This window comes from Cupressus sempervirens, chromosome 2, assembly GCF_028749045.1.
Source record: "Cupressus sempervirens isolate cs-2001-9-10 chromosome 2, ASM2874904v1, whole genome shotgun sequence".
NCBI classification, from domain to species: Eukaryota; Viridiplantae; Streptophyta; class Pinopsida; order Cupressales; family Cupressaceae; genus Cupressus; species Cupressus sempervirens.
This window is the reverse complement of record NC_143119.1, coordinates 471,318,021-471,341,113: the sequence shown is the minus strand read 5'-3', so window position 1 is coordinate 471,341,113 and position 23,093 is coordinate 471,318,021. Positions and strand designations below refer to the sequence as shown.

At 33.0% G+C, this 23,093-nt stretch overlaps 1 pseudogene; it reads left to right on the top strand.

Annotated features, from left to right (window-relative positions):
- The first annotated feature begins 7,163 nt into the window (after positions 1-7,163).
- On the top strand, positions 7,164-21,695 carry LOC149573085 (acetyl-coenzyme A carboxylase carboxyl transferase subunit alpha, chloroplastic-like; annotated as a pseudogene).
- Positions 21,696-23,093: the final 1,398 nt, after the last annotated feature.

The following is a 23,093-nucleotide window of genomic DNA, read 5'->3' as shown; positions in this document are numbered from 1 at the left end:
ATTTACTAGTAGCTATATTGTTTTATAAAGTGTTGAATATCAGTGTTCAAAGGAAATTTTATTGTTATCTCCCTTATTCACAACATGGTGCCCATACACACAATTTTTTGAAAATCTTGTACCCATGTTGACATAGAAGAAAGAGTTGCCAAAGGGGGTAATTGTCTCTATTAGAAAACTGATTCAAAAGGTTAAAGAATTGAATGCCTTCTTTCTCAAAAAATTGCAGCTAATCCAAAATAAGATAAAAATAATTGCTACATGGACTCCCAATTTTGTGCACAATATTTTGGAACAAATTGGAGGCGTAAAGGAGTGGCAGGAATGATCATTCTCTTTTGATGATATTCTAAGGCATGCTGGATTTATTGCATATTGTAATTATGGGGTAGATGTCTCAATACTCTATGACATGAGTGATGTTTTGTATAAAATTGAATCATAGATGGAGAAGATAAATGTAGAAGTCAAGGCCATTACAGATGAAAAATAAAATAAATACCTTGATGAACTGAATGTAATTAGGGATGCCACTTGACTAGACATTGAAATTGATATTTACATTTGGGAGGTCATAGCTGGCATAAAGGCCTTAGCATTTGGAGATAGTGATTAAGAATTTAAAATCATAACTACAAGGGAAAAAAATAGAGAAAAGCCAATGATTATGAAAAGTTGTTAAAGTTTACAAATACTCACCTTGGAAACATTTGAAGAAAAGTCACCACCTACCAATCTTTGAATTGTACAATGAATGTTTGTAAAGATAAAATATTTTAATTATCTTTGTACTTTATGTTTGAATCAAATTTTGACAAATTTTTGCCTATCTATAGATTTTTGCAATCCTTGTCTATAAAAGGATTCCCAAGATGTGGAGTGATGGTCTGAGTTATGTTTTCTTTTAGTGCTTATGTTATTTACAGTTAGTCCAAATTTTATGTCAAATAGGTGTTGTTTCAATTTTGTATGAAAAGAATATAATGGACATTGAATGAAAAATTAGTCAAGTTCTAAGTTATATTTTGAGTTTTGTATTAGATATGTGTATTGTTCTCAAGAAGATTAATATAAAAGGAATTTTCTGAATATCCGTGTCTTTAAATTCTATCTCCATTCTCATATATTTTTCACTTTGAGGCTAAATGAACAAGGTTAATTTCAATTTAATGTAGCTTGGATAGGTTGTATGTCAATTCATTGTTTCTTTTGATTTAAGAAATTAAGTAAATTCTTCTATGAATTGATAGGGTTTCTAAGTATATGGGAGGGATATCATAAGAATGAGATTTAGAGTTAACAACTGATAAATTTAATTTTAAGTCAATTGAATGGATCAAAATTTACTTGTATGACTTTGTGTCATCAATTAAGATGCAAATTTGAATAGTCATTTGGTTGCATAATTCACATTTAAATCAAGTCAATTATCTAAAGTTTGTAACAATGAATTACATGTTGGTCATTTAGTTATTGTGATAAATTTTGAGCTTATGGTTGGCTGCTATAAATAGATAGGTTGATTTCAATTCTAAGAAAATATTAGACCACTTTCTACTATAAGGAATGAATAATGGGTAAGGAAAGTATGTAAATGATAAAATCCCTAGGTGTACTTGCCTTGGCCCTATAGAGCCTAAAGTGTAGAAGGCCATTATGCTTTGTTAAGTTGGTCTAGATCTAAATAAGTTTTTTTTGAATCCCAGTGCTAGTTTTAGACCTGTAGTTTTAAAACACCAACAAGGGGTCTTAGGCATATGATGTAGCATTTTTCAAGTCTTCCTCAGTTAATACATTTTGATTCTGTGGAGATGAATCAAGAATCCACTCAATTGTGCAACATCTTATTATTTTTTCCCTTTTACCAATTTCCTTATTTCTTCTTCTAGCTTTGCAACTTCTACTTCATCGTCATGTTATTCTAGTTCTACTGCATCTCTTCATTCTCTATCTTGTTCTTCTTCTTCATCAGCCAATGGAACACACAATCCAAATATTTTCTTCCATATTATTATACTCTCTTTCTCTACTTCATGAGCTTTATTCTGCAAAATTTAATATGCTCACTCTTTTGGTATAAATTTCTTTACAAATCTTTTAGGGATATAGGCATATGCATCTTTCCCAAATTAGGCATTATTTTTCCTGAAGTGGTCTCCCTAATCTATCTTTCAGTGGATAATGCCACTTCCACTTAGCATAAACTTTATTATATCTTTCAGTAGACAAGAAGGACTCCATTAAGAGTAAGAAGGGTGACTCTGTTAAGGGTAAAGATAAAGCCCTGAATTTGAAACCCTCAGCTTCTCAAAAACATGAGGATGATGAGTCTGAGACCAAGAAATTGAAAAGTCATGAGAATATTAACTCTGAGGTTCAGGAAGATACCGACGTCGAGGATTTAAGATCTAATTTGGATGGGTACCTAGAGATTGAAGGTAATAGTGAAAAAGGGAAAGAGGAAGCCAATAGTGAAGGCAATTCTAAACAGAGTAAATCTGTTAATGAGGGTAACCAGGCTATATCTAGTGGGGGTGATAAAGAGGAAGATAATACTATTGGGAACCCTGTTGAGAAGAGTAAGGAGGACCATATGGCTAAGAATGCTTCTCCTATCAAGGGGATAGAGGAAGAAAAAAAGAAAGACTCTTCTCACATAGAGGACTCTGCTGGGGTTCAAAAGGAGGATCAAATGGAAATGGAGAAAAACAATGAAAATGTCCGTTCCCCCCCCACATGGGACTGCTGAAGATGATAGCAACTCAATGTAGAGGGATACCATGCTCTCCTTCCTACATTCTGCAAAGGATAAAGCTGACACCATGCTCAAAGTAAATTCCTAGATCTACAATGAAATGATGGGTTTGAAGAAAAAGGTGGAAATTCTCCAACATAACCTGGATACTATCAATGTCAAACTTAGCCAACTGGAAGGGCAAATGGGAGACATCCCTAATAAACTTAACAATTATGAGAAGAACCTCAGAATGCTAATCAAGGAGAGTGGCACTAAGATGGAATAAGTCACCTCGAGTATATGTGTGGCCACTGCAAGCCTGGGAAAAAGGGCTAATGAAGATATCACTTCGGCTCAGGGTCTGAGGAAAAGAACAAGGCAGAGCTCAAGGAAGAGTGCAATGAAAGTTGCTGCTGCTTCAACTGCTGACACCATTCAAGAGACTGTTGCAATTGGTAAGGAAGTTGCTAAAATGATCTTGGAGTTGCAATAGTGGCTCTGGGTCAAGTTCCCTGGTTTAGCTTCTGTCTGTTCTAGTTTTGGTTGGGGTCTCTGGTCTTGGTTTTTGGTTTTTATCGTTTTGACTGTTTGTGGTTCTAGGTCCTTGTAAAACCTGGTTAGTTTGTTCTTTGACTTTTCTAGTGGTTTCAGGTCCCTGTAAAACTTGATTTTAATACTGTTCTATAGTTTGTTGTAGGTTTCTTTTACCTGGTTGGGCTATAATGCTTTATCTTTCTACTTTTTGTTAAAGGGTTTCAGGGTCGCTTCAAAACCTACTTTTACCGTAATCTAAAACTTTATTATACAAATCTTTAGGAATGCCTTCACCTAATTCTATAGATGTAAACCTAGACTTGATCATCATATCTATCATAGTTTTTTCAAGCTTCTCCTGATCATCTTTATTTAAAGAATCATAATTAATATTCTTTAAACTTTAAAAATTGGTTGAGTCCCTAATCTCCTCACATACCTAGTCAATTCATCAGAGGTAGTGTATGAGAAATTGTAAGTTTTCTCAAATCACTAGACTTGATTTCTTCTTCATCTTCCTCCTCCTCATTAGGTGTGATGATCGATTTTCTCCTTAGCCTCTTTGGTAAATTTTTCTTCTGTACTTTGGTTGACTTCCTCTTTGTTGGGCTTCCTTTTCCTTTTGTAGCTAGGGATTGAGTTGCCTTTATTCTTGTGATTATTCTTATCTTTGGTTCTAACTCTGGTGGTGTGACAACCTTCTTCACATCCTCCTTTACCTTTGGATTAACAACTACCAATTTCTTCTACTTTTTGCCCTAGACTTGACAACAACTAGGTCTTTTCCCTTTGATTCTTTAACTTTAGCCACTTCATTAGATTCCTCATCCTCTCGTTTACCTTTGGTTATCTAAAGTTGACCTTTTCCAAGTTTTCCCTCAAGATCCTTAATCATATTGTTTCTTTTCTTATCTATATTGGTCACTTTTATTTCCATTAACATCTTATCTTGGCTGTCTCATAGGTATTAAATGGCTTGATATTCATATCAATCTCTTCTAATAATAATTTAGTCATTGTTGCTATAACTTCTTGAACATTAACTTCATATTTCATTGGCCTTGCCTATGCAACCCTTGGTACTACTGCCTGTGTATAGATGAGATATGTTTCTACAATAAACATATATCATCAAAATAGTGATCTACCATTGAATTAGGTATCCTCATCCTATTTTTCATCTTATTTTGAATTTCTCAAAATAATTTTCCATTATCACTTCAAAATTATCTTCCAAATGATTGATTAAGTCATTTATCTTCTCTATTGCTAGTCTGCTTCTATCCCATTCTACGGTGCTAATGGTGAGGAATGAGTTTTGTACATAGAAAAATGTACAAACAAGTAAGGAACCAAACTTACACAAAGTATTTTTTTCCTTCTTTATTGCTCCAAGATTCTTTGATAGCTGTTGCAGTTGTATCTTGGCAAGATCATAACTATGATCTTTCTTTACATTTTTATATCCTAGGTCAACTACAATTTAAGGTACACTATTCAATTAGATCAACTGATAGAATTTGTGTGCAATCACACATACTAAAAATGCAATGCTTGGGTCTTCAATCTCATTGATCAACATTCCATGACCATTCTACTTTACCTTTCTTTGTTGCTCAACAACATCTTTTGCAACAAAACTCATTATCTTTGGTCTATCTAGGGTAGGTTAACTAGTGACTCGGTGTATGATGGTCTTGTTAATCTTTATTGGTCCACCTTCTAATCATATCTTCATATTGTGAAGTCATCTTAACACAATATTTATCCATTTGACCTTGAAAACCTTTGAAAAAGCTAGGGCATGGGTCAACCCTTTCTCAAAAACAATTTTGTTGTCATCCCTCAACACTCCATTATCACACAATTTTTCATATGTTTTTAAAAGTTCATAATTTCCAATTTCTACCACTTTGCATATGTAGCATGATCTTACATCATGAATCATCAATACTCTTGGTGGAATTGATGACAAGGCACCAAACTCATCACCATTCAATGCAATGTTAGGGTAATCCTTGAAGTTTGATGGATGACACTGATCATTCCTCACAATTTGTACATTGCTCTCCTCAACATTTCCTTCATTGATGCAAATGCAAAAGGTGTCATTTATAAACTAGGGTTTAAACAAATTTTCTTCAACAAATTTGAAAAATAACTTGACTCGACACTAAAATTGTTACTTAATGAGTTTTTCCAATTTTGCCAACGGTACACTATGATTCATGTGTTATATTGCAAAATTTCCTAATCACATTTGAATCACTTGTGCACTAAAAATCACTTGGTAAAATGAAAATGAACAACAAAATTTAATATATACCTTCAATCTATTCATTTATGTCTATAATAAATGCTCTATACTTTGGTAGGTGCATAACAAATGTCTCTAGTTTGTGTTTATTCTTCTTTCCATTAAAATACTCAATCACTATTACTTGAATTGACAAAGACCATACTGTTTGGTCAATATATTAACTTAGTTGATGTAAGAACTCAATCTATATTACAATTCTTGGTCAATACAAATAATATTGTTGATGCCCGACACTTGATAGTATAACTTATTCCATTGCCCAATCCTTTTTCTCAATTGTGTGCTAATATATCTTGATTCATGCTAATATGGATTCTTAATCACATTTCTTGTTAGGAACTAGTGTATGATATACTATTTCAGTATATAATCCCTTACATACCTTTTTGCTTAGTTGGATGTGGTGTGATCACCTTATCCATTGGATTGGGTGATCTTAACTTTTCTTTCTTCTCTACTTCTAGCTTCTACTACCTCTTTCTATGATTTATTCATCTCAAATTTCCCTTTTCCTTTATTTCTTTCATCATTGGTGCTTGTGCTTGGGTCCTACAGTCATTACTAATATGTCCAACCTTGAGACAACTAAAACAAACTAGGTTTCTATTTAAACATTTCTTATAGTTACGTCTGAAATGTGCCTTGATGCAAGTTTTTTGAATGTGTCCATACTATCCACAATAATGATAATTATACCATGTGTTGTAGTCCCAATTGTAGAAGTTACCTTGCTTAGGTGCTTGATCTTATCTTTTAGATGTCCAATTAGATTTTTCTTTGGATTTTCATTCTTAAGATCTATGTTCATATTTTTGATAGTTTTAATAATATCCTTTAACTCTAGGTGTAGTAGGTGCACTACTTGTTTTTGGCCTACATTCATGTGCTTGGTGTCCTTGTTTCTTGCAATTAAAACAATTACGAGTAAAATTAGGTTTAGGTTTTTTCATACAATTTTTACTTTTGCTAATGTTTTTTGTGTGGCCAAGTTTACCACAATGATGACATGTATATTTGCCTTTTGATTTTGCATATATTTTGTCTCCACTCTTTGATGACTCTCCCACTTCAATAGATGAAGAGTGCTTGATATTTCCTATATCTGAAGTATCATTGGATAACCTTGGTGATCTCATTACTTCTTTAAAGTATTTGATAACTTTACTTGGTTTATTTATTCTTTCCAAAAGTTTTTTCTTAGTTCTTAACTCATTTCTTAGTTGGTCACTCTATAATCTCATATTTTTGATCTCCTTGTCCTTTCTGTTCCACGTCTACTGTTTGGTGTAGAGGGCCGAGATGGTTATGAAGCTTTTGTAGAGATGTTTGCCAAAAATGCATCCCTAATAATTTTACCAAAGATGGATGTCTCAGATCTTGAAAATCCTATTGAAGCAAGATGTAGTCCAGAGTCACTTTTTCTTCAAATTTGAAGGGCAAGTCATAAATATGGAGTTCCAGTTGCTAGTGAGAATTCCTTCCCCTGTTATGACAGCGCTGCTTACAGAAGGGTTTTAAACAATGTTCATAGCCAAACTTCTAACAAGTTCAATGTGGTCGAGCAGTGCAAAAATGGCGTCGCGCATTTTGCGCAAGCCTGTGGGGGTCGATGATGTAAAGGAAGCCCCTAATCAGCCTGCTCTGGTGGGGGTAACTTCCAGTGTTATGGAGGAGTATGAACCTGCAAGGTATGATGATAATAAGGAGTATGGAGGAGAAGGGCTATGGAGGCGGAGATGAGAAGGGAATTAGAGCGGCGACGACAAAAGGAAAGACAAGCCATTAGAGCCAATGTTAACATGGCCAAAACTCTTGAGTATTTAAAGTCTGAACTGGTTCAGAATGTTGGATCCGAAGAAATAGGAGAAGAACTGTTACTTTCATTACCGATTTAATGGAAACATATGTAAAACAGTGGCATGCAGATATTGTTCTCCTTGAAAATTATGCATCATTTCAAAACAGCCTTTATGAGCAGGCAAATATGGTTCCCACGCTAGCAAAGTTCTACCACCAAGCAAGTGAATCATACGAGCAAGAATGTACTTGATATATTAACTCGATCATAAACTACCAATTTGAAAAGCTATTTCAGTTTGCTCAGAAAGTTGAGAATCTGATGTACACAATTACACCAGAAGAGGTACCATTTCAACTTGGATTGTCCAAAATGGATCTTCAAATTTTTTTAAAATCTAGCCTTTCTGGGGTGGAAAAGTCTCTTCAAGTAATGTACAAAAGGATGGAAAAGAATTTGACATCAGAGGAGCTGCTTCCTTTGTTGTGGGACAAATGCAAGGCAGATTTTCTTGACAAGTACGAAAGTTTTGAAGGGATGATTGCAAAGTGTTATCCCAACGAAACATTAAGTCCATCATTTGCAGACAAGAAACCCTAGAAACCCTAGCTGGCAAAGCTGTACGAGGGCATCAAGAAAATGAAAATACACAAAAAGAATGACGGCATACAGGGAAAAAACCAGGGTGCGAGAGAAACGTGAAAGCAACGAAACCCTCATAATTCGCAATGCCGGGGCCAACATATTGCCGCATGCATGGCTCATTCTATGAGAAGTACAGAATTTCATCATTTGCACAATTTGCAAATTTTTGTAATGTTAAAAACAAAACATAACAATGCAAAACAAAACATAACAATGTTAAAAAAAAATTGATATTTAGATAGGAAAACCCTCTGGCGGCAAGCCTTCCAAAGGGGGTTAGATGAAAACTAATAGAAAATAAAAAGTAACCTGCACAGATTAGAGCAAACAAAAGTTAAACGGGTTTGGCGGTAAACCAGCCAAATCCCAGAAAAAAAAATTCAATTTCTTCCATCTTAAAAAGATTAAAGAAGAAATTAGTGAAATCTCTCTCAAGAGTCTCCTTCGAATCGTACCTTCATGCAAACACTCAAAACAAAGATTAAACTGCTTTGATACCATGTTAGAAATGGAAAAAGAAATTTGTAAATAAGCAATACCAGGAAAGAATCTAAGTGAGTAAATGCATGAAAAGATATTACCATAAAATAGGAGAGAGAAAGCTTCAAGCTCCAACACCATGAGACAAGATATTTGGAAAGGGGAAAGCAAAGAAAACCCCTTGTGATATTATGAATGAGGCATCAAAAGCCTAAGAAGGAGGAGAGAGAGAGATAGAGAGCAATGCTCATACAATAATTGAGAAGAGGAAGAAACCTCATTGTTAAATGAGAGAAGAGGGTCATCTCTTAAATAGAGATGAGAGAGAGGAGTTAGAATGTAACTCCCATGTCTATGAATGCCACCATTCATAAGTGTGTGAGGCCAAGTGTGAGATTCCTCTTAAGGAGGAATAATCTAAAATTAGAAATTACAATATATATTTGTCCTCACATATTCCACTAGATGACAAAATAAGATGTAGTGGAAAAAGGACAAAAAAGAAATATATTAGGATACCTTGGCTTATATCCTAATATATTACAACAATAAAGGAAGAAGGTCTAACCTTGGTTTATAAATACACCAAGGAAAGATTAAAACTTCTAACACTTCTACATATTAAATGATCTTTCTTGAAGTCTGGAAACTATTTTCCTTTTTTCTTCTTTAGCCAAAATATTATCTTCTTTTTTTCAATCACCTCACATAGTCTTACTGATTGAATCTCCTATTCTCTTTTGATTCCTCTAACTTCTTTACTTAAAATTTTGTTCTTTTCTATTAGATCTACTATTACTGCATCACTATCACTAGTATTTCTACTATTAAGAAAGTCTTTGACATCAACTTTCTTCTCTAGTGTGTCATTCTGCTAAATGGCCATAGCTTTCCTTTTCTTTAAGGATTTCCTTAACTCTTCTTTTTCTCCTTCAATTTGCTACAATATGATCTGGATTTCAATCATTTGATTCTTAATGATCTTTCCCAATTTGTATTTTTCCATTTCCAAGATATGATCTCTCAAGTTGTTAGACTTCTTTTAGAAGAACTAAGCTTTGATACCAATTGTTGGAAATCTTATTGGGAAACACGATATTGGGAGGGAGTGAATTAGGATCAATAAATTTTTTCACTATTAAAATAATATCTCAAGTTAATTGCATTCACTCCTAATCCATCTCATATCTTAGATCTTAATCCATATAATCATAAAGATGTAATGCTCAAATTGAAATCTATCTAAGAATAACATCCATAAAAATATAAACACATAACACAAAAGATTTGGTAACCCAGAAACCCTCCAAAGTGAAGGTAAAAATGGGGTGGGGATGAAAACCATATATCTTTATTCCTGCAACAACAAAGTTTCCCTATTAGGGATATAATTTTTTCACTTCTAATGATCTACCCTATGAGGGGTTTTCTCTGTTAAAATATTTTCAAGACTATTAGGTCTCACCTTGATTTAAGGATATTACACTTATAATGAAGTAAGGGCTCTATTTTGAAACTTAAATAAAGTATGTTAAAAACACTCATTTAAGAGTTTTTCCCTGACTCAATCTGTTAAAACTGATTTAGTACTTGATTCTTTGGTTTTCTCTACAAGATATTTATGGTATCCTCTCTTTAGTGTCTTAATCTGATCTCCTTATCTAATATGCTCTATTTTGTCCTTTACTACTAGGTTTCTCATGTTGGAATAATTTCACTACTACATTTGACTTCATTTTTCTACCTAAAATTTTGACCATCAATTAAAAATGTTTAGGTTGGTCAGATTGTAGAAGGAAATTTTTATCTTTTTTAAAAATCTAACCCATGTTGGTCAAAATTTTGACCAACACTAACTTGTGTTGGTCAAAATTTTGACCAACATGGGCTTTAACTTTAAAATGAAAAATCATTTGACTAAGCGTGTGAAGGAGCTAAGGGATAGTTAAGGGGTTTAAGTTTTAATTTGTGAATGGATTCCCTAAAATTTGCTATGAAATTGAAATTGAGATTGAAGGAACTGGTTAAACTTTTGGTGAAGAGGTGAAAATGGTTGCACAATTTGATTTTTCTTGGTTTGGGATTACTGTTGGTGTTAGTCATGGAATTTAAATTTATTTTTATCCACATTATAGAGGGGTAGAAATTGATGGGGAAGCGGAGCCTTCATCACTCTTCTTACAATCAAGTCATCTATGCTCCCTAATCACAAGGCAACTGCATCAAATTTTCTAGAGCTGGTCTTTTGGTCATAGTAATATGATTTCTTAGCCTAAATGCCTAAGACACATTATTTTGCCAATTGGCTAGGGCTAGGGCCTATTTTCATAAATGAAACATCTGGAACAAAGACATTCTTATTATTTATGACAACCACAATAGGGTCGATGTATGAGTACAAACTTCCAAAATATTTAGGTATATTCTCTCTTTTAAATGCAAATATATAAAAATGTTGAATTCTTTGAGCCATAAGATATGAATATAGCCACTGGTCTTTGTTTGTTGGTCAAAACCTTAAAATTCTATGTTTCTCCTGACACTTTTAGCAATAAGAAGCAGAAACAAGCCATAAACCTATTCCATGCATTGAGGTGAATGCTTTTCCTTCAAACCCAATAAAATGTTGCTATTTTGGAATTGATACATGTGTAAGAATCTCAAGTATAGACCTTTGGAGAAAATTCTTACTATTCACCACATTGCTGTTTTCAATAAATCAATATTTTAATTTTTTTGGCAACTTTTAAGAAATTTGTGGTAGAATAAAAGCTCTTAATTAATGCCTAAAGTGCTCCCACCATCACATTTCTACCTTGCATTTGGGGTGAAAAAGCCAAGCACCAAATATCTATGTCTTTTTGGTTTCATGCACCTTGCTTTGTAGTTTGAGAATCAAAAGAAATAAAATAATTTCATCTGTGCTGAGGTCTATGGTTAAAAATATTCAGTTTTTACCAAACAATTAGAAGCAAGTTGAGCAATGGAAAAGTTGCTATTTTTGAAAATTAAGGTGATTTTTTTGATTGAATGCCTGTGAAATTTGAAATGTGACAAAAGCTGAGAGACAAAAAAAATATGTTTGGCACACATACATGCAAGAAATAGTTCAGGTTTCAAATGTGACCATTTATTTTTCCTATGGACCTAATTGTTTTGCATCTGGTTCTTTCTAGTGAAAATGCCACCACTATATTTTACATTGCATGAAATTTCATTTATTTAACAACATTTCTTATTTTGTATGCTTGGAAACTGACTTCTTTATGCTTTATGAGCTCACATGGATGTTTTAGAAAATATCTCTAGGATTTATAATATAAATTGGACTCAAGAAAAATACATTTATAAAATTGATAACCTATGTGAGCTTTAATGGGAACATTTTTGTAAGCTACCATAGTGTAAAATTGATAACTTATTAAATGTATGTCTTTTTGGGAACATTTCTTTAAGCAATTAGTGTTAAATTATGACTTTTGAGGACTAGCTAATCATGATTCATGAATAAAATGTGGACCATTTGAAAGAGAAATCTATAAAGCATTTGGTGCTGTAAGTAGAATTTTTCTTGATGATACTACATTTTATTCTGGGTGTTAATTGTTTTCAATCAAATTATGGCTATAATTAGCATGCATATGTAATTTACAATGAATTGAATATCTCAATGTTTACCCAAATAGATGTGGCACATAATGTTTAGTCATACATAATATTCTATGCTTATATGGGTTAGGAATGTCAAGTAGAAGCAATATTCTTATTTATGTTAGGAGCATGAATAAAACCCTTTGTGGTTATAGATGTCAAATGCACTTGGTTTTCTAGAATTGAATTTGTCTATGCAACTAACATGAGCTAGAAATTTCCTCAAGAAACATGTGGAATATGAAAACCCCATTCACTTTGACCTTGCTTTTTCACATATGAATTTATATTTCATGTGATATTATCCTCAAGTTCTTTCTATGAAACATTGATTAGTTTGCTTATATGAATACTTCTTATTTTCTCATATATTTTGCTTTTAATAAAAGATAGGTATAACACAAAGAAATATGATGCCTTCAAAGTGGATAAACCATAGACAACCATTTGATGCTAAAGTTGCAAGATCTATTCCAGGACTGTTGCTTCAGGTTGGCAGGATTGTTTTTCCATTAGATGATGGTTGACTTGGGGAGCTTCATTTGTTAGGCCTTGGCAAGGAAGATGTTGGCCCATCTCCACAAAGTTTGTTTTGACAAAAATTATTTGCTAGTTACTAATGGTTAGTAATAGATGCACCTAAAAGTGAAGGTGGAAATGTAGGATATTATATAGAGTCTTAGGGACCTTGGAATTGTGTTGAAGGGCTCAAGGATGCACAAGGTCAAGATCAAACAACTAATTCTAGAATCTCATTAGAAATGAGAAGGAAAAAAGGAAGAGCTTATCAGAGCCATTCTTCCATTCAAAAGATGCATAGGCATAGTTTACATTTTGAAACCAATGATATGTACAACCCCAAGAACAATACTGACACCCTTTTTTGAATTCATGCTATGCAACTAGACAGATCCTTTTGCTTGGTGACAAATGATGGGATAACCTTTGAGCACCTTTTGAATGAAAACTTATGGATTTGGTTGAAACACGATCATTCATCTGTTGTTCGTGGCATATTAGGAGTATATAATGGTAGTTTATTTGTTGTTAACAATTATGGTAATCTCTTCATCCATGAGAGAAATGCTACTAGTTTATATGGTTCAACTATAGTACCATGGAAGGAGGAAGACAAGTTATGCTAGGATCACTGTGGGATGTTCATGGTCAAGATCGTAAGGTTACAACTGAGGATGCACTATTTTTCATTGACAAAAATGGAAACCTTATTCAGTTTACAGTTAAGTCAATAAACTTTGCTTGAAATAAATTGAATATAACTTTTCTCAAATTTGAAAGTCTTTTGGTTAAAATAAAGTTTTAGTGTTTCATTAATAGTCATATTTACCTTTAATAATCTTGTTTCTATAGGTTGCATTGAGAAAATTTGTATGGCAAGACTGTGGTTAGCCAAATAATACACAAGTTGCCTCCATTGCAAATCAAGAACTCTTGAGGTACAATGTAGTTTTTGTGATAGGAAATGATAGGCATCTCTACCAATATAACCATGTTACAAAGCTATGGTATGAACATGATCAAGCCCCACATTTGGTGCTATCAAGGTTACCTGGGGTGGTTGTTAGCCATCTTTTATGTCCACATCAGCTTCACTATTTATGCGGTCAGAGATGGTGAACTCGTAGAGTTTCATTGGCATACAAGAGATGGATGGAAATGGATTGTGCATGGAATGCTAGAAAATGATGTCACCCTTTCAAAAGCTCTTGGCCCAAGTTTTGATGGTAATCAATTGTTTGTGGTTGGCATAAATGGTGAAGTCTATAATAGGTATATAGATGATAATACATGGAAATGGAGAAGATTTGGTTTTCCATCTGTAGAAATCATTAATCCTTTTCCAAATGAGTCTCTAAGGGACATGGCATACAAAGAAAAAAAGTCACATTTTGATTACAAGGGACAAAATAAGGAGTTCAGGAATGAGACTAAATACCATAATAGTCCAGGTTCTATGTCTAGTCACCACATTTACTTCATTGATATTGACTGTGATGAAAAGGTAAGACTTATTTGCTTTTTTGGAGGACTTGATGGATTGCACAATATTTTCAGGTAGCGCCACTTCGTTCGGTTCCTTTTTCTAAATATTCTATTCTGTTCATGTTGAGAGATGGTAGGGTAAGGAATATTTGACTTAATTTAAGAGCATTATTCCTTAAACAATGACTAAGTTAGTCCTCTTGGGTTGAGTGAATATCCAACGATGAGTGGAATCATTCACCTCATCTTGTTGGAGATGATGCTCACCCTAGAATTTGTATCCAGAAGTAGAATAGATTCCAGGCATATAAAAAGCTACAATTCTGAATAGTTGGTTCATATTTCTCTTTATTTCCTAGAAAATGTCTAATACTCAAGAAATTTCAGCTTTGCAGCTTGGAGAACTAAGGAAAATAGAAAATAGTAGTTGGTATTGGGTTTGTATAATAAACACACCAACAAGCCGCTACAAGTCAAGTTATTTGATTGCTTCTCCCTCTTGATTGCTTTTTTTAAAGAGTCAACATTGTGACCTATGTACATGTCCTCAAAAAATTTCTAGCTAAGCCACTTTGCTTCTTTGTATGGCATGGCATGGCACTAGGACATTGAAAACATGCTAGCAATGAGAATCAAAATTTAAATAACACAACTGTAATAAATTCAAAGATGTATATCCTTTTTAGTTGGCTAAATGCCAACTCCCACTTAGTCTTAAGAAATTATGTATGTATGTATATATATATATATATATATATATATATATATATATATATATATATATATATATATATATATATATATATATATATATATATATCTTTTTATCTTGTTTTGGCTAGAGTTGTCAGGCATGTACCCAATCTTATGTCAAATACACATTGTCTTTCATTTTTTGTTGTGTTGGGTAGGGTTGTGATTGTGCCAAATGTGAAGGGACACAATGAATTAAAGTGTATACTTGTGAATAATAAGATCATAAAAATGTTACAAGAACATAGCAGTGGGGCTTGTAGTCAATGAATATCAACCATATGGTATTACTATTATTATTTTTCTTATTAGCAAATTGAAGAAGTAGGATACTTGACTATGACACTACAATTAAAAACCTAGGGAGAGCCTATTCATGTAATCAATTAAGGCAGACTCGGTATCTATAAGTGACTCACAAAAGAATATCCAATAATTTGGTTAACAAATGTAATTCATTCATTATGACCAAATGAAATTGGGAAACCTCAGTACCATGTGTTATCAGCATGGGTGAATGTGGGACTATTTCTAAGTGCTTGAAAATTAATAATGTGAGAGGGACACCACATGAAAAAGCCTCAAATTGGTCTACATACTACCTATAATCATACTTTATTAGTAATGCAATTTTGCATTTGTTAGATCTTCTTTTAAGCTCTTTATTGGGATGTTATGTTACCTTATAAATCTAGTAGCACTGAGAGTATAAAATGATATATATTAATGATATCTCTACAATTTGATGGTGATGTATAGGGTGATATATGGCGAGCTGCCTCCTCTCTTGAACACCCAATGCAAGAAGCATCAACAATACCAGCTTATTTACTACTCTTTAACAACAAAATCTTGATGCATTACCATCTATCCTTGAAACATTTATTTAAAGGAGATTCTTGTTGTGCAAATGGCTTTTACCATCTTATTTCCATCTCATCATTTCCCTTTGCATGGCATTGCTTGCTCAATTGAGGGGTGATTACATTTGATTCATCACTAGTTTATGTGGGTTATTTATCTTTACTTGAAGGATTATATAGAGCTCTACTTATAATCCATTTCATACACACAACTATTTGTTGTTAGGTGGTTATAGGACACTTCAAAATCTGGTCTAGCTACTAGCATCAATAATTGAGCCATGATTAAGACACATTAAGATTGCCATTGTTGGCTATCTTTGTTCCAAAAATGTCTAAAACAACACATTCTTGCTATCCTTTCACCAACAACAAAAAAAGCTCATTGTGTCCATGTCATAAGATAAAGCTTGAAATTATAGAGACAAACTTTAGACTCAACATGGAATCTGCAAAAACTAGGCATTATTGAGTCTTGTTTAGAGAGAGTTGTCAAGGAGTCCCACTGAATGACATTGAGTTGATTGAGTAGTAATTGCTAGTGCTAGAAGAAGCTAGGGGCATAGCTACATCTAGGATGGAGGATGGGCCACAAATTGAGTCATACATACCAGGTGAGGAGGCACAATCATGCCCACTATAGACTTCTATGAGTAGACCCTCTAGTTCTACCTCTCCCATAGTTTTTACTAGATTTGAGAAGAGGAGGATTTAATTGGAATGATGTATTTACTTTTAGTTTTACATAAATTATTTACTATTTTTCTTTCATCCATCAACATTCCTTATGAGAATACAATTTTTTACCCACTTTGTGCTTAAATATATCTAGACTAAGCTTGTTTCTTTTGTGTTCTCATTTATTGAATAATTAGATTCATCTTCTCATTGAATTTTGTAAAAAGAAATGCATTTCTAATTAAATTTAATCAATTTTTCAAGTTCCCAAGTTTTTGCATGATTCAAATCATGTTTCAGCATGTTTGGACTTCTACTTTCAGTAGGAAGTATCCAAAGCCCAACACATCAAGCATGTTCAAATTAAATTTCACTTTTCTTGTCATAATGTTATTATGCTTTTGAAAAAATCCATTTGACCAAATATTTTTGCCCTATCCCTTCCCATGTAGTGATAAGGTTATTGAGAGTAAATATACCCTCTTTGATACCAATTTCCTTGCATTGGATTATACTTGTCACTAACAACTAGAACTTTGAAGAAGTGTTTTAGTTGGAATTGGATGCTAACTACCAAACCCCTTTCTATCAAAGCCCTTTCATACAAGTTTGATTATTTTTTCTCTGTCTAATTCACCCATGCATACCCTTTGGATGGGTTCAATCTTGAAAGAGATGGTAGGGCACATTTTCTTAACAAACTCTCTTGAGATATTATGATGGGTTGGGGACTTCTTATCATTTTTAATATCTTTCTAGCTTAGGAAAATCATCTCAAAGCTTTTGATCTTTTGAGGTATTTCTTGGTTGCCAAAACCCATGGAGGTGTTGCATAAAGAATCAGGACTAATTAGAATCTTTTAAAGCAATCTCAAAAAATTATTGAATTTGACATTCATACTCTAAGAGTGGGACACTATTTTTTGTCTTGTGCTTTTGTTTTACATATTAGAGATGGAATCAGGAGGGTACATCACCTTCCCACTCAAATATAGGTGGCTTCTTATCCTATCTCCTTGTGCTCCTCAAATTTCAGAAGTTGGGAGTCTAAACCACTATCTATTCCTCATCTTTCAAGATTGAAGACATTGTCCAATTAATTTTATGTGGTTTGTTGAAGCTAAAATTAGATTCCTAGTTCTTTCCCTTTCTATCCTTTGGCAATAATTTGGCCTTTGATGTGACATCCCTTTCCTAATTTTCCCTTGAGGTTGCACTAAATCACAATCATAATAGAATAGGGTTAGGGTTTACCCAATAAATACTTTCTTTATTTTTTACTTGTAACCTAAGATGCTGCATTCACCACATAAAAAAAATATCAACATTTAAAAGTGTGTGTGTGTTTGTATATATATATATATATATATTCAATGTTCAAGAATTGGAGTGAAGAAAAGATATCTTTACAATCATGCAATATTATAATTCCAATTATAGATGATGTGGACTAAGGAAGCATAGTAAGGTGCCCTAAGATCACAGTCTCTATTCTCATGTCCATCTACATTCTTCTAGGATTTCACTAGTCCCTGATATACAAGTTGGGAAGGTACGTGCAATAGGGTTCCCTCGGTGGCTTTACCTCAATCACACTGCAATAGAGTGCCCTTATAGTTGTTCTTCCTTAACTTCCATTGCAATAGGGTGTCTAAGCTACTTTTTCTTAACTACTACTACAGTAGGGTGCCCTTAGCGGTTCTCCCTTAATTTACTCAGTAATAGAGTGCCCTTAAAAATTCTCTCTTAACTGTAGCCTCTCTCTTGTTTCCCTGTGACTAACTATTTTAAGACTCTAATAATGTTTTAATATTGATGAGCATGAAACAAAGATACATAAGAAGTTCATTAGTAATGAGGAGATATGGATAATATGTATTATGCTACATTAAGCAATCATGGTAAAAAATGCATCATTAACATAGAAATATATAATACTATTATATGTTGTAGATTGCTAGAAAGTGTCTTCTTTCCTTTCTATATCCTTCTTCATGATGTCTTGAATGGATGATGGAAAGAGCTTCTTCTATTTGTAAACTTAAATGAAGATCATATTTCATGGGACAAGTCCCTTTATAATTATCTCCCTTCCATATTATAACTGGTTAGCTCAACTAATAATAGTCCTTCCATCTTTAGATTTAGATTAGTTTTGTTAATAATCTTAGCATCCTTTTGTTATCAAGATTGGTTAATCTCCTTTCTACACACCTCTTCAAAATATAAAATCAATTATTTAATCATTGGTTAAGGATACTTGACAATTATAATGGTTGTTGTCCATATCGATGAGTTTGATTAGATCTAATCATGGTCTAGTCATTGTCATGCAATCTTATAGGGCATTGATTATTTTATCACTAATAATTATATTAACTTAATCTTGTATACTTATCACTCAAACTATCCATTGATGTAAGTTTCTCTTGTTCTCCATTTACATTATTAAATACAAGATGATGACTACCATTCCATATTACCCAATCAATATCCCTATACTATTGCACCTTGGAACTTTCAAAACTATATTTTAATCATGGTTCCTTCATATAAATGTTGTTTAGTTGTACTTATGACCACCAAATCATCATTGATACTAAATCACTGAAGTTTATAATATCATTTTGACTTCAACACCATATGCCACTGACATATCATCATTAGTCCTTTGTTCGATAATTAATGGCTTTGGATTGTCAATTTATGTGTGCCAAGTATTACATCTCCTGGCTTCAACACTAAAGTAGTTCTTTTGCTATCCTTGGAAAATGCTAACTCCATCTTTAGGCAGTCTTTTCTATAAAACATTAATTAAAATTGTCTCTATTGTCTTCATCAAAATTATTTGATGTCTATCCTGCTACAATTTTGTCTATTTATAGATTACATAAATTTGCATTATCGAATTGACATGAATTGAGAGAGATGGGATGTCATAATTAGGGTTTCAAATGGGGGACATGAGACCTAACCTTAAAGGAACCTAGTCATATTATTAATAAGTGTTTCATGTTGCAAAATCTAGCTTTCATCTCCTCTTGAATTTGGTGCAAAGGAGAAAATCCTAACAAAAGACCTTAAGTAGTCTTCTGACTTAGGAAGTGAGATATTTAGCTTGTAAAAAGAATAAAAAAATATGTTGCTTGATATCCTTATAATGGACATGCTTTTGATTTATTTCATGCTTTTCTCTTTCTTTTAGCACTTCCATGTGGGAGGTAATGAAATTCATACAGTTTTCACACATTATCATCATATTATGTGTTTCCATTTTAAACAAAATTGAATCATCATATGTTGACATGTCAAATTGAATTCTTTCCTCTTTGAATTCATGTATTGGTTTTTCCAATTAACTTGGCATCATGATAACTCCAGAGACTAATTATTGACTAACATTAGCTATTGATGGTTCTAAACTTGAGATTAAAAGTTTGCATCCACTCATGTAATCAATAAATTATTCTATTTAAGAAAGAATTGTTGAACTTAGTAACTTATGCCCATTCCAGTATTCTTTTTGTGACTCCTTCCTAGATGCATGGGTTATGAGTCATTGTTTGCTATTGAATGCAAGTAATGATACTTTGATATGCATAAACTGATACCATTTAAGTAAATGTTGATTCAGTGGTTATTTTCAATCCTATTGTTAACTAATAGCCTATCCTTTCTTCTAATCATTAGGACAAATTCTAGGACATTTATCTTAGTCTTATTTAGTACAATAATACAATGGGTTTATGTCTTTTGATCAGTTGCTTTGAGGATCTATTGAGTTTTATATTCATTCTCTAATATTTTTTGCATTTTTCTCTCATAGATCATGCAATAAATATATGGACGTTTGACTCCATTTCAGCCTCTAAGTGTTGCGTGACATCCCAACAAGCCTACTTGCCTTGAACATGTTTTGAACATCAGTGATAGGGTAAACTTTGTTTCCCTACATTTTATTTCTTGTGTTTCCATTACACATGGTGATTTCTCAGGTTTTTCCTTGCTCTTCTTAGTGGCTAGAACTGCATGGAGATCATGCTGGATATGATGATCTAGCTATCATCACTAGTATTGTAAGCATGGATGGGATAAGCTTCATGTTTGTTGGACACCAGAAGGGCCAAAATAAAAAGGAAAATACTCATCAAAACTTTTCCATGCCAACTCCATATGGGTATGTTTATGTTCTAATATTTAGCAAAGAGCATATGCTTTTTATTCAGGTTCATAAGAGCTATTTTTCTTAATCAAGACCAATTGCACTAGGCAGTTAAAACTAATATACAAGTTTTGTTGATAGATAATGTTTATATCCTATACATGTATTTTCCTTTGAAGGAATTTTTTACCATTTTAGCATCCATGAATATTGGAGCATCAATTTAAATGTTGTATCCAAAAATTGGTTTTGGTTTTTGAAGCTTGAGGTTTGTCCTGGCAAGGATTCTGATTAGTACTTTCATTTCTACTTTGTGATTTAATAATTTGGGCCTTCTTAGTATTTTACTTATAGTGGAAAAATATTTTAAATTAATAACAATTATTCATGTTTAAACTTCTTTTTTAGTTCTCAATTTGCATTTTTAAAGAGCTAAGATGTTTTAATTACACAATCTTCAGAAGCTACACAATGCTTTTTATCCAATACAGTTGATGGAAACTCTGCTAATATAAAAAATACGCTTGGTATTGCAGCTATAGAAAGGCTTTAAGAATAATGAATGAGGCTGATCAATTTGGTCTTCCCATTATTACATTTGTTGATACTCCAGGTGCATATGCAGACATTGCATCTAAGTGGAAAGGACAAGTATATTCAGTGACCTTTGTATCAGGACATTTTATGTAATTTATCCTTAGTGATTCTATAGATATTATGGTTTCACTATTTGTTTTGATATTAATTTTTCATTATGCTTGTAGGGGGAAGAAATAACATAGAATTTGAGTTCATCATTTGGCTTAGGAATTCCAATTATATTTGTTGTGATTAGAGAAGGAGGTTCAAGTGGAGCACTGGCTATTGGGACTGCTAATAGGATGATCATGTTAGAGAACTTAGTGTATTTTTTTGAAAGGTGGGTTTATAAATATTATTTTTCAGCAATAACTATTAAGAGAGAGCACTTATAAAATTTAATGCTATATTGTAACATTATATTTAAATTTATTTTCTTTGAATTTGAGTGTGGCGTCTTTAGTTTATCAAAAGCACAACAGAAATATTAGTAGTAATTATGAATTGTTGCATATCTTGTATTGGTGGCAAACAATCTAGTATTTTCCCATGGGATAGGCCATTGCAAGATTTATTGACAAGAAAACCTAGGTAGTTAATGATCAGCAAACCCTCTCATTACTAGTTAACCTTCAAGCAATCAAAGATGAGAGATTGTCTAAATAGAAGCAAGTACTCAGAAACAATTTAAGTCTTTGGAAAATAATGAAACATTGGTTCTATCTACTAGATATTTAGCTGGCATTCCCCAAATCAATCTTTAAATGGAAAACCTCATGGCACTCCACAAGAATTCTATAAAATTAGTTTAAGATAGTTTGATTAGTTACTGTCAGTGTTTTTCAGGCATTCTATAAAATAGTTCACATGTACGCAAGGCATGTGAACTATTTTTTAATTTTCTTGAAAAAAAATTTACACCCAGGTGTTGGTCAAAATTTTGACCAATGCCTAGTAAATTTCAACCACTGCCTGGTAGAACTTGCACCATGGCTCTGGAAGGTTTTTGACCAATAGGTTGGTCAAAATTTTGACCAACTAGTATGTTGGTCAAAATTTCAATGCACATTTTTTTGACCAATTGGTTGGTCCAAATTTTGACCAACCTGGGTTGAAATTTTGACCAATAATGGTAAAAAAAGAGCTCAAATGTACTAGTGTTTAGAATAGCTGTGGGGGGGGGGGGGGGGTGAATCAGTTATCCAAGGACCAAATGTATAGATAAAACTTTTTGATACTAAGAAAATACACGTGGATGCATTGATTAGATCATCCAATATCTCAAACCTTAGTATATTACTATCCTAGGTCAAATGAAATTTGTAGAAATGTAAACATGAAATACCACAAATTCAATTAGATAATTTGACACAAGGATTTAATATGGAAATCTAATTTGGGAAAAACCACAGTAACATGCTACCAATTTTCACTTTTTTAAAGTGAGCCTTGTGAGAAGCTAAACCTATTAAAGGTTACAATGCACATTGTTAAATGTGACCTTGATTAAAGGATTTCAATCACCCTATTAAAATTGATCCTTGTTAGAGGACTTTAAAACATTCCATCAGAATATCACCCTGTTAAAGTATTTACTTATGACTATTAGGTCAACCTTAATCCAAAGGATTTATCTAGACTAAAACAATTGCTAGAAAGTAACAATAGGAATTGATCTGATTAAAAAATAACTCACTTGAAGATTATAGATTGCTCATTCAACTCTCCATTCTTATTGGCATTCATTCCTCTTCATCTTTGATTACTTGTTCACCTTTCAAGCATTCACCTCCTTAAGCCTTCATGCTTAATATGCCAATTGTAGGTTCATTCCTTTGGCCACCATATGAAGCAACACCTCTAGACTCCTTTTGTTTTTTGCTCACACT